Source organism: Taudactylus pleione, unplaced genomic scaffold (assembly GCF_031769625.1).
Source record: "Taudactylus pleione unplaced genomic scaffold, aTauple2 ptg000444l, whole genome shotgun sequence".
Lineage (NCBI taxonomy): Eukaryota > Metazoa > Chordata > Amphibia > Anura > Myobatrachidae > Taudactylus > Taudactylus pleione.
The window spans coordinates 706,612-719,563 of record NW_028284846.1 but is presented as its reverse complement, the minus strand read 5'-3'; positions in this window follow the sequence as shown (position 1 = coordinate 719,563).

The following is a 12,952-nucleotide window of genomic DNA, read 5'->3' as shown; positions in this document are numbered from 1 at the left end:
GTCCCATAAGTAAAAGGCTGGCTGGCTTGTCCGTTAAAGGGTGCTGTAACCCCCAAAGGGCACTCCAAACAAAATAAAAAATATATTTTTTTGTGTTTGTGAATTGTGTGCGCAGTAGCCGCAAGTGCATCAACAAAGTAGTGCCAAGCGTGCGCCTGTGTCATAAGTAAAGGGCCAGCTGGCTTGACCATTAAAGGGTGCTGTAACCCCCAAAGTACACTCCAAACAAAATAAAAAAATATTTTATGTGTTTGTGGATTGTGTGCGCAGTAGCCGCACGTGCATCAACAAAGTAGTGCCAAGCGTGCGCCTGTGTCATAAGTAAAGGGTCGGCTGGCTTGTCCGTTAAAGGGTGCTGTAACCCCCAAAGTACACTCCAAACAAAACAAAAAAATATTTTCTGTGTTTGTGAATTGTGTGCGCAGTAGCCGCACGTGCATCAACAGAGTAGTGCCAAGCGTGCGCCTGTGTCCCATAAATAAAGGGCCACCTCGATTGACCGCTAAAAGGTGCTGTAACCCGCAAAGGGCACTCCAAACAAAATAAAAAAATATTTTTGTGTGTGTTTGTGAATTGTGTGCGCAGTTGCCGCACGTGCATCAACAAAGCAGTGCCAAGCGTGCGCCTGTGTCATAAGTAAAGGGCCAGCTGGCTTGACCGTTAAAGGGTGCTGTAACCCCCAAAGTACACTCCAAACAAAATAAAAAAATATTTTCTGTGTTTGTGAATTGTGTGCGCAGTAGCCGCACGTGCATCAACAAAGTAGTGCCAAGCGTGCGCCTGTGTCATAAGTAAAGGGCCAGCTGGCTTGTCCGTTAAAGGGTGCTGTAACCCCCAAAGTATACTCCAAACAAAATAAAAAAATATTATCTGTGTTTGTGAATTGTGTGCGCAGTAGCCGCACGTGCATCAACAAAGTAGTTCCAAGGGTGCGCCTGTGTCCCATAAATAAAGGGCCAGCTGGATTGACCGCTAATGGGTGCTGTAACCCCCAAAGGGCACTCCAAACAAAATAAAAAAATATTTTTTTTGTGTTTGTGAATTGTGTGCGCAGTAGCCGCACGTGCATCAACAAAGTAGTGCCAAGCGTGCGCCTGTGTCCCATAAATAAAGGGCCAGCTGGATTGACCTTTAAAGGGTGCTGTAACCCCCAAAGGGCACTCCAAACAAAATAAAAAAATATTTTCTGTGTTTGTGATTTGTGTGCACTGTAGCCGCACGTGCATCAACAAAGGAGCAGCGCCAAGCGTGCACCTGTGTGCCATAAGTAAAGAGCCAGCTGGCTCATTTCTTAAAGGGTGATGTAACCCACAAAGTGCATTATCCAGCAAAAATAAAAAAATATTTTCTGTGTTTGTGTGCGCCTTAGCCGCACGTATATATCAATATAACATAAATGGAGGACCAAACTTTCTCAGATAAAAATAAAATAGGGAAAGATCAAGAACCACTTCCTCCTAGTGCTGTTGCTGCTGCTGGGAGTTGTTCATCATCCCAGAGAGGAAGTAGGAACACCACTACTTTTACTAAACAATTGACCCTCCAACAGTCCTTAGCGAGGAGGATGAAGTACGACAGCAGTCATCCTGAAGCAAAACGTATAATGGCCTTGACTGCTATGTTGGTGTTAGACGTGCGTCCGGTATCCGCCATTAGTGCAGTGGGATTTAGACAATTGATGGAGGTAGTGTGTCCCCGGTTCCAAATCCCGTCTAGATTCTACCTGCATCCTCAAAGCAGCAGTGACAAGCGTGCGTCTGTCTGTTAAAGGGTGATGTAACCCTCAAAGTGCGCTCCACAAACAATAAAAAAATTCTTCTTTTTTTTCTCTTTGTGAAATGTGTGGGCTGTAGCCGCACCTGCTTCCTTAAAGCAGCAGCGACAAGCGTGCGGCTGTCTGTTAAAGGGTGGTGTAACCCTCAAAGTGCTCCAAAAAATAAAAACTATTTTTTTATGTGTTTGTGACTTGTGTGCGATGTAGCCGCACGTGCACCAACACAGTAGCAGCGCCAAGCGTGCGCCTGTGTCATAAGTCAAGGGCCGGTTTGGACATCTGGTCCGGACTGAAGGACGTGCCAACAATTTCTGACAAGTCTACTGTCACTGCATATGATACTGTCCTCAAAGCAGCAGTGACAAGCGTGCGTCTGTCTGTTAAAGGGTGGTGTAACCCTCAAAGTGCACTCCACAAACAATAAAAAATTCTTATTTTTTTTTCTCTTTGTGAAATGTGTGGGCTGTAGCCGCACCTGCATCCTTAAAGCAGCAGCGACAAGCGTGCGTCTGTCTGTTAAAGGGTGGTGTAACCCTCAAAGTGCGCTCCACAAACAATAAAAAAATCTTATTTTTTTTTCTCTTTGTGAAATGTGTGGGCTGTAGCCGCACCTGCATCCTTAAAGCAGCAGCGACAAGCGTGCGTCTGTCTGTTAAAGGGTGGTGTAACCCTCAAAGTGCGTCCACAAACAATAAAAAAAATCTTTTTTTTATGTCTATGTGAAATGTGTGGGCTGTAGCCGCACCTGCATCGTTAAAGCAGCAGAGACAAACGTGCGTCTGTCTGTTAAAGGGTGGTGTAACTCTCAAAGTGCGCTCCACAAACAATAAAAAAATTCTTCTTTTTTTTCCTGTCTTTGTGAATTGTGTGGGCTGTAGCCGCACTTGCATCCTCAAAGCAGCAGCGACAAGCGTGCGTCTGTCTGTTAAGCATCCAAGTAGGCATGTCAGACAGTCCGTACATGTACTGGCAGGAAAAAGAGGCAATTTGGAGGCCCCTGTACAAACTGGCTCTATTTTACCTGAGTTGCCCCCCCTCCAGTGTGCACTCCGAAAGAGTGTTTAGTGCAGCCGGGAACCTTGTCAGCAAAAGGCGTAGGAGGTTGCTTCCACAAAATGTGGAGAAGATGATGTTCATAAAAATGAATTATCAACTTTTCCAGGGAGACCAGCCTCCAGAACGTACAGAGGGACCTGTGGTGGTGGATTCCAGCAGGGACGAATTAATACTCTGTGAGGATGAGGATGTACACAACACTGAAGAGGGTGAGGAATCGGTGAATGAGGAGGATGAGGACGACATCTTGCCTCCGTAGAGCCAGTTTGTGCAGGGCCAGATTAATTTCCAGCTTGTTTTGTGGGGGCCCAAACGAACCAATCATTTCAGCCACAGTCGTGTGGCAGACCCTGGCGCTGAAATGATTGGTTTGTTAAAGTGTCCATGTCCTGTTTATACAACATAAGTGTGGGTGGGAGGGCCCAAGGACAATTCCATCTTGCACCTCTTTTTTTTCTTTGCATTATGTACTGTTTGGGGTCTAGTTTTTCAAACTGCCATCCTGTCTGCCACTGCAGTGTCACTCCTAGATGGGCCACGTGTTTGTGCCGCCCACTCGTGTCGCTTAGCATAGTCATCCATCTACCTCGGTGCAACCTTTTGGACATAAAAACACTATTGTGAGGTGTGAGGTGTTCAGGTTAAACTGGAAATGAGTGGAAATTAAGGTTTTTGAGGTTAATAATAGCATAGGAGCAGAAAAATCAACACATTCTGTGATTTTAGCTGTTTTTATGCTTTTTTTAAAAAAAATACAGATCCAAAACACAAAACCCAGAACCCAAAACACCGAAGGGTGGTTTTGGCAAAACCAATCCAGATCCAAAACACGGAGAAAGATCCAGATCCAAAACCAAAACACAAAACACGAAAAGTGGCCGGTGCACACCCCTAGATATAGATTAAATGAATGTGCTAGTTATAGGAAAATAGGGGTAACCCCATGCCAGTTTTCCCCCTGATTTCCTGTACCAGAACGGGCTTAGAGAGCCGAAGCTGGTTATGCTTTTTGGGTGCCTCACGCTGCTTTTTTTCTTAAATTTTTTAATCCTTTTTTTACACTACACACAGAAGTACCACACAGTCCACACTGCTCTGTGCAGTGCTTCTGCAGAACATTCAGCTCATACGCACTTCTATTAATTTCTTATATTCCGCTCGGTGTTCTATTGTATTTTTAAATATGATTCTTAATAAATCCGTTAGTTGTATTTATGTCTATGGAAACTACTTGCGTGTTGGCTCAATGGTCTGTTGACTTCTATTTGGGTTTCAGTGCGAGATTGTGTTTCTGCACGTGTGTTTGTCTTAGTAAATCTCTAAGAAACTTGCACAGGAATGCAATCTGAGCCAGATACGATTCTTAGTAAATATACCCTTAAAGACAGCTCCTTGAAATTTGTGAGTCTACTGGACGTTCTAGGGAGAGTAGGCAAGAATGCACAAGAGTGGTAAGCATCTGCATTAATACACCTGATCTGTGCCCTGGGAAAGTATGTGCAACATACTCACAGATGCTGTCATTCATAATCACTTTAAATGCCCAGAACAATCACTTGCACTCACCTGCAGTTTCAATATAATATGAAGCAAGTCCAGTTCTGACAAGTTATGGAGGCAGTTACATACATTGTTAATTATTTTATATTATTGTATATTAGAAGATACTGTAATTTCCAGGGCCATCTTAATGTTTAAGCACACTGGGCAGCTGCTCAGGGCCCCAAAATTTTAAGGGCCCTTGAGCAGGGGCAGGCTGAGCCAGAGGGCATCTACATGGTGTGTGGGGCCGGCTCGCTCTGTGCATAGAGCAGCCAGCTGAGGGGCAGGCACATAAAGATGCTCCCTGGCCACTCTGATTGCGAATTACACACAATCAGAGCAGTCAGACAGCATTCTCTACCTGCCTCCAAGCCTGCAACCACAGACCCCTCCTCCCTCTCAGTGGGACCCCATAATTTAATCACAACTGCTGTAAAGAGCAGGAACTCCACTGCGAGCTAGAGAAGAGAAAAGGAAGGTGGAGTCCGTAATCCTCGCTTTAAATCATGTTTTCTTATGTTTAAAGTAACATTGATTTTGATTTTTGATAAAGTACCAATAAATCTAAAGGTTTAATTTTATTGACCATTTACCTTTGTATTCTCGTGAATGGGTAAGTAGGGTCCCCAGTGGATTGCTTTGCCCAGGGCCTACAATGCTTTAAAGATGGCTCTGGTCATATCTTCCCCTTTCTGTAAATCTGTGACAGTACTTATTGGCCATGGAGACTAGAGAACCTGTTATTTAGAATTCTGAATATGCCAATTGCTTGAAACCTCTAAAAAAGTCAGCTTGGGACAGAGCTTAGCACAGTCTGCCTCTTGACTCAGAAATCAAGCCAAGCAATGAGAATACAGAGCAAAACAATAAACAGAAGGTGTTGATGGTATAGTAATAAGCATTGCTGCTTTTCAAGCAGTTCACCTGGGTTCAATGCAGGAGTTTCTTGTACAGAGCATATTATAAGCTAATTACGGAATGAACAGAAATACTTTTTAGTGATAAATGCATACCCTTTATGGTAGTTTTCTTGCATGTTTGTTGCTTGTGCTACTTGTGCATACTCTCATTAACTGGGCATGGGTCTCACACTGACAGTCAGTATACAGTAAATGCTTTATCTGACACTAAAAGGAAATATAGTAAAGGTGATCATAAAAGGACCTGAGTTCATTACACCATTGTGCATAGCATAAATTGCACAAATTTGCATAGCCGTGACTAGACATTTTGGTGCCCTGTGCAAGAAAGAGCATTGGCGCCCCCCCCCCCCCCCCAAAAAAAAAAACTGCAAACTTCAAACAGGCACAGCGCGTGTGGACGTGGCCAGACAATAGTACTAATTCAGTTTACACTACACAGTAGTGCAACCTTATTCAAATGAATCCACACACGAGTACCCCTTATTCATGTTACTCCACATAGTATTGCCCCTTATTCATGTTACTCCACATAGTATTGCCCCTTATTCGCGTTACTCCACATAGTATTGCCCCTTATTCGCGTTGCGTCACACAGTAGAGGCCCTTATTCATGTAACGTCACACAGTACTACCCCTTATTCATGTTATATTACACAGTAGAGCCCCTTATTCACGTTATGCCACACAATTGTAATGCCCCTTACACACATAATAGCAGTAGTGTCCCTTATATACACAATGCCACACACTGGCATCATATAAATAAAAGATAACACTGGGCTTTGGTGCAACTGGGATAGTAATTATAGTGTTATAGTGCAGGGAGAACAGTGTATACTGTTATACTGGAAAATGTTTAAATGAGAATAACACCGCAAAGACTGCTTATTCCATATTTAAGACATTATTGGGACTCCAGTGAGTACAGAAAATATATAGGAAGGAATTATAAGTGACATAAAAATAATTTTCATGCATGTCTATTCTGTTATGGTCAGGTAAGTAGCGGTTCATATTGCAGAAAGGTGATGTGTGTGTGTGTTTGGTGGAGAATAGGTGCAATTGTGTGGGCAGGAAATACTGAAGGGCTGCTGTGGAGCCACGATCGTGGGAGGGGCATGGAGGTGGATAAGTGACTGTAGGGGGACAGCGGGGGGTAATGGGATACTGAAGGTGATGCTGCTTGGGGGGGGGGCATGCGGGCATGAAGAGACAGTAACCTGCACTTCTGAAGCTGCTAGTGTTCTCCCCTTTGTCCAGCTTACACTCCTTTAGTCCAGGCCGGTAACTAATCAGCCATTGCCCTGCCCACAGCCATAGCTATTAGCTTCTACCCCACTATCCTGCTGCTGCCATTGGCCCAGGAATCTGTCTGGGAGGCGGAGCACCGCAAGACATGCAGGCACCCGGCAAATAGAGATTTTGGTGGCGGCCAGTTCCGCCCCAGGGCATCCTGCACTCTATGCGGCAGCACCGGCCACACCACCCTAGTTATGGCCAGGCAAATTCACACTGCACAAGCCCATAAAGTGAGCGCACATATATGCACTAGTGCAGACTTAGACATATTTGGCCTTTGTGCCTCTTTACGACTGAAGAGGTAAAATAGGGGAGGGAAAGGGTTTGCATTGCAGGCTAAGTAAAGTAAAGCCCCATGTAGACCTACAGAAACAAAACTATATTCCTGTTACGAGGGGCTTACCTTTTATACCTGCTAGGGGGCAAGTACTGATGAGGAGTACTTAGTGTAACTGTAAACTAAGCTCATATTTACACTATAACTAAATACATGGAGCTGTTTCCTTTGTATTAGCTTTATTAATGCCAAAAGAGTGAAGACATATTTTTGCAAACAAAAAATGAAAAACATTGAAGTTTGTGTATGTGACGTACGCCAAGCCTAACCAGGCGCAGTATGCTACTGGTGCGTCTTACGATAGTTGCAGCTTGGCATACGCACGTGATTGCAGCTCTATTATTGAACTCAATGTCTGCTTGTGATTTGGGGCTTAATTGCCGCCAACCTTGCATCAGCCCTAAAGTGCCCTAAGTTGATGATAACTTTTATTTTGATACATGTTGACATTAGATACATAAATAAATAAATACATTATGAGTAAAATTTGGTGTTTCATAGTACATTTTCCTAAAACTGTTGGTCTAGGCCTGTGGGGCATCCTGTTTATAATATTTGCTGCTCCTGACCTTGTGAAGTTAAAATCTAGCAGCAAAGGGACAAGGCAGCCATAACATTATCAGAAATAGTATGTTGTTGTTATGCTGCTAACAAAATATACAGACAAGAACCACACACATTTTATTTCTCTCTAGGAAGTTTGGAAAGTTGCAATCACTTGAGCCCAGTCAGGTGTTCATTCAGCGCTGGGGGAATTCTGAAACTTTAAAACGGCTATAAAATATTAGCTAGCACGTATGAAGAATGAGGCTGTTCCTCTTAACTCGGAGAGACTGTGTTTAATGGTGAGCTGAAATGCATATAAGCCAACCCAGGCATGAAGGGCAGCGTAACGGTCATATGGAAAAGCCAACTGCTGTCCCTTAGTTATCAAGATAAGGGACCTGCCAACTCCTTCATTCACTCTGTCAACCTTGAGAGACTTGAAGCAGACTCTACCTTATACGCTGAACATCTCATATATCAGCAAGATAGAAAGACACTGTAAAATAAAGAGCAGCGGGAAAGCTGTTAACGCTAATCATTTCACCGCTCGCACCTGATATAAACTCACTCGAGAACAGCCAAGGAAGGAAAAAAAACACTTTATCAAGGTCAATTTATTCCTCTATTTTTCAAGATTACTGGCCGGGACTGAAGACAGGTGTATGATAATGGATAGATAGCGGCAGGTAGAGATTCAGGTAGGGTTACAAGGTAAGACGTCGTTATGCACACGTATGAAATACACATGTTTCAAGGCTACAAAGAAATTAGTTCACCTACATTTTCCTTGTCAGCATATTAAAAATTGTAGACAAGTAACGTGTGTGGGAGCTAATTGCTGAAGAGCCATGCACAATATGCATTTCATAAGATTATACAGTTTTGCATTTTGTAAGACCAGATTCAGAAGGATCGTATAGTAACATTAAATACCTACCTTTATAATAGGCTGATGGGATTAACTGATTAAACAAGTACCTACAGTATATATATATAAATATATATATATATATAAAAAAAAATTCAGTTATTGAAGCGGGTATTACTTACCCGAGCCCGGGCCGGTTGGAGGGGCCATACAGGGGTCTGGGTCAGAGACCTCCCCCACTGCTCTGCCCACTACTGATGGCCGTGCCTGTATAGCAGTGCAGTGATAGAGACGGTTACTGCAGCTGTCTCCTCTCACTGCTTATGTGCCACTGCGTCTGCGCTGCTATACAGGTGTAGCCAGTAGAAGTGGGCAAAGAGGAGAAGTGTAAAGCTGGGCATCCACTATACAATTTTCTGTCAGATATCTGTCCAATCTGGCTGGTTGGAATGAAAACCTGGTAATGTATGGGAGCAAATGACAGTCGATCATAGGGTTTAAAGTTTAAACACTGAATAAAGGACAAATCTGAATAAGGCCCATAATGCACAATGGGCCTGATACAGAGTTGTACGATATAACGCAGTTGCAGGGAAGCGGCTGTGCAATACCGTACAACTAATATGCTAATGTTGCAGGAGGTATCTAGTGTAAATAGTCACCACCTGACCAGGGGAGACGGTCCAGGCCTGGGGAAGGGGTGTGGCCTAATTGCAGGAGGCGTGCCTATGCCCCCTTTGGAAAAGAAAAAAAATTGTTCAATCGCCTGCAAATCTCACTTAGTGGATACGCTCCTTTAGACATAGCATCAGATCTTCTGCAAGACCAACAGCAATCTGATTAACCCTGAGGTTACTCAGATTGTCCCTCGCAGCTCCGAAGCTGAGGCCACGAATCTGTGTTGGAAGATGCAGATACTGGTCTGGCCACACCTACAAAACATTTTGTAGAACGATCCAGTCGCTACACCTGCTGTGCCCATCAAAACCCACAGCATGTCAACCATGCTACAGCTTTGAGGGAACTGCAAGCAATCTCGCAGAGGGAGACCTGCACATGCGCAGTGCAGATCACAATCACAGTAGTACACAAATCATCAGGTTTGCGTACCACTCTGATTTAGGTCCAATGTGCATAAATATGAGCAAGTCGTTCAGTATTTATTAATGTTTTCAGAAAATAAAAGATTATCCCTATGTCCCCTTATTTTCAAAGTTGATATGAAGCATTAACAGAGTATCTGGCAATATTAAAACCTAAAGAGAGAGAGAGAGAGCGCGAGAGAGAGAGGAGTGTTGCTATAATAAGCAAATAATAGTTTCTTATATTTAGCTCTTTATAATAAGATCAGCATTACTTGGAGTTTGACAGAAGTAACCATGATCTCACATGGTTCAGCAGCAGTCTGTCCCCACTGTCATCATATTAGCTAGCACCCTCTTCAGCTTACAGAACACAGCGTAACGCGTGACACCGCAGTAATGTAACAGCTGTACTCTCTCCTACCCAAAGTACTCCCAACTATTTTCTGGTGTACTTTTAGGTGTTAAATGTGGGTTAAAATTATATAAGCCTAGAGAACATGAATTGGCAAGTAAAATATCACATACTGTAAGTATCTTGCTACAGTATATAATATAATATCCTGTTGTTATTGTTAACTACATGTAGTGAAATGTAATTTACAGACAATGTGATAATTTGTTAGGGTGTCCCAGGGCAGGAGGCTCTTCTAATAATAGAAGGTGATGTACTTCTAGGTTGTGAGGATGTGCAAGCACGCAGTCAGGCAGATTTTCAGTGAGTCTGTCTCTGTTGGGGGCGGGGGGAGTGGAGAGGTCAGGATCTCCATCGGCTGACGGAGATTTCCTGGCCTATTTCCCTCATCTGTGGCAGCCAGCTTGTGTGACCCCATGGTCAGTTGGCTGGATGATGGTAGCGCAGATGATCCAAGGACGCAGCTTGGATCAGTAATACATGCAGGAGACATGACGCATCCTGCTGCATTACCATATTAATTCTATCACAGCTGCCACCATGTTAGCAGCTGCAATAGCCTCTGCGTCAACAGCTGAATCAGCCCCACTTTCAGCACCAATGTCTCCCTAAATATGTAAAAGTAGAAACATTTCCATCATTTTGTGAGGAAAGTAGAAATATGAATGTATTACTCTTGATTTATAGCTGACAATGTGGCCAACTGAGTGAATGGTCATCATTCTGTCATGAAGTTGGGCCTACTGTTACTGTTATGTTATGTTAAGAGCTATAGGCCCTCATTCAGAGCCACTCGCTAGCGGCAGTACGCTCGTTCCGAGCGATGTTCACACATCTGCGCATGCGTATGGTTTTTAGTACGCATGCGCGAACCTGTCAGTGCGGCCGAAAATCATTTGTACGCAATATAGCGAGTGCCTGCTATTTTGAGTGACAGAATGAAGCGTATGTGGGTGGTAACAGGGGAAGGTGCTTGAAAACGGGGAGTGGAGATCCGTTCGCAGGCGTGCTTAAAGGTCAAAACGGGCGTTTTATGGGTGTGCATAATTAATACAGCAGCGTCAATGACCACGTCACTTGGTTTTTTTAACTCAGAACTGCTCGCAAAATAGCGGTTGAAATAACCAACCACAAGAATAGCGAGCAGTTCATATCCTGTTCGATGTACTCGATTAATCTAATAAATAGCGGACATGACGTATGGTGCGAGCGGCCAGGGGGCGTTTTTAAGAAATAAAAGAGCGTATGTTTTGCTCGCTCGTTCAGACTTAGAGGTGTGAACAGACTGCAATGTGCGAACGGATCATTTGCATAGCCACCCCTTGTTTTTGAACGAACGAACGCAAATAGCGAACGGCTCTGAATGAGGGCCATAGTCCCATCTGTCCTATTACTAATCTGTCACTGCCTGGCTAGGTGTGCAGGGATTTCCAAATGTTAGATTTGAAAAAGCAAAGCAAAAACCATCAGCTGCAATAGTCACGTTAGGATTGATTGTGAGTCGGACGCAGCCACATCCATGCCTGCATCGTTTGTCTCAGTTGCATCTGACTTTATGCTAATGCCACTACAAAGACCACCCCTAGTGTACATCCGTGTGCCCCAATGTGCAAGGACTGAGACACCAACGTTGAGCATCTTCAGATACGGCAAACGTGCTTGGTGCGTCTTTAGTCGCACCATTAACACACCATTGAAACTTGCACCATGCCTATGGCAGATGCATATTATGTGACTAAATATGCACTCCTATGTGATCAATTCTGCGTCTCTGTGTCTATCAGCGACATGCCCACAATGCGCCCACGACACTCCAGTAAGAAGCACATACTGAGACTCAGGGCCTGATTCAGAGCCGCTCGTAAGCGGCCGCTCGTTCGCTCTGAGCGATGTTCGCACAACTGCGCATGCGTATGGTTCGCAATGCACATGCGCATACCAGTCATTGTGGTCGGAAATCGCGCGCTCGTAAAACAACGTGGGGCTGCTAATTTGATTGACAGAATGTACCGTTTGTGTGTGGTAACAGGGGAAGGTGCTTGAAAACGGGGGAGTGGAGATCCGAATGCAGGCGAGCCCAACGGTCAAAACGGCGTTTAATGGGAGTGCATAATTAGTAAAGGAGCGTCATCTACCACGTCACTTGGTTGTCTTTTAGCCTGAACTGCTCGCAGTGATAGCGGGAAGTAAATCCTACCACAAGCACTGCGAGCAGTTCAGATGCCTTTCAATGTTCCCGATTAATCTAATAAATAATGGAGATGACGTGTGATGCGAACAGCAAAGGGGTGTCTTTACAAAATAGCAAACACATTTTTCAGACGTTCGCTCAGACATAGAGGCATCAACACACCGCAAAGAGCGAGCACTTAATTTAAATATCCGGCCCCTTTTTAAGAACGAGCGTCCGCAAGTAGCGTCCGGGTCTGAATCAGGCCAACAGTACGTACAAAACTGGGATGCATGCACTTTGCAACTCAGATACATGTGCAGATAAAAAAACATCACTCCACTGCGTCCAACTTAGATTCAGGCCCTTTTTGTGATGAGTCTTTACCTATGAGCTTGATTTAGAGATGTACGCAACCCGATGGTTTGCATACATCTCTGGTCACAGTGTCGGAGAAGCTGCAGCCTGTCAATCAGTTTAGTGGTGGCATGGCCGACCCTAGCCCAAATTTTTTGGTAAGCGAGTATATTTTTTGGCGCCCCCAGGCATATTGTTGCGCGTGCCCAAACAAATTAAGGGGCTGTGGTCTCATGGAAAAAGCCATAACCATGACACACACCCCTTTCTTGTCACTCTGGGGACAGTGCTTTCCATTCCTTAATGCAGTGCCCACAGTAGTGCCCCTTATACAGTACCCCCAGTATGCAATATCCCCCAGTAGTGGTCCCTCTTATGCAGGCCCCAAGTAGTACCCCTTATACATTGCCCCCAGTAGTGGTCGCCCTTCTGCAGGCCTCCAGTAGTGATCCCCCTATGCAGTGCCCCTTATACAGTGCCCCCAGTAGTTGTTCCCCTTGTGCAGTACCCCTTGTGCCACTGGAGTGGTCCCCCTTATGCAATCCCCCAGTAGTGCCCCTTATATAGTGCCCACAGAAGTAGT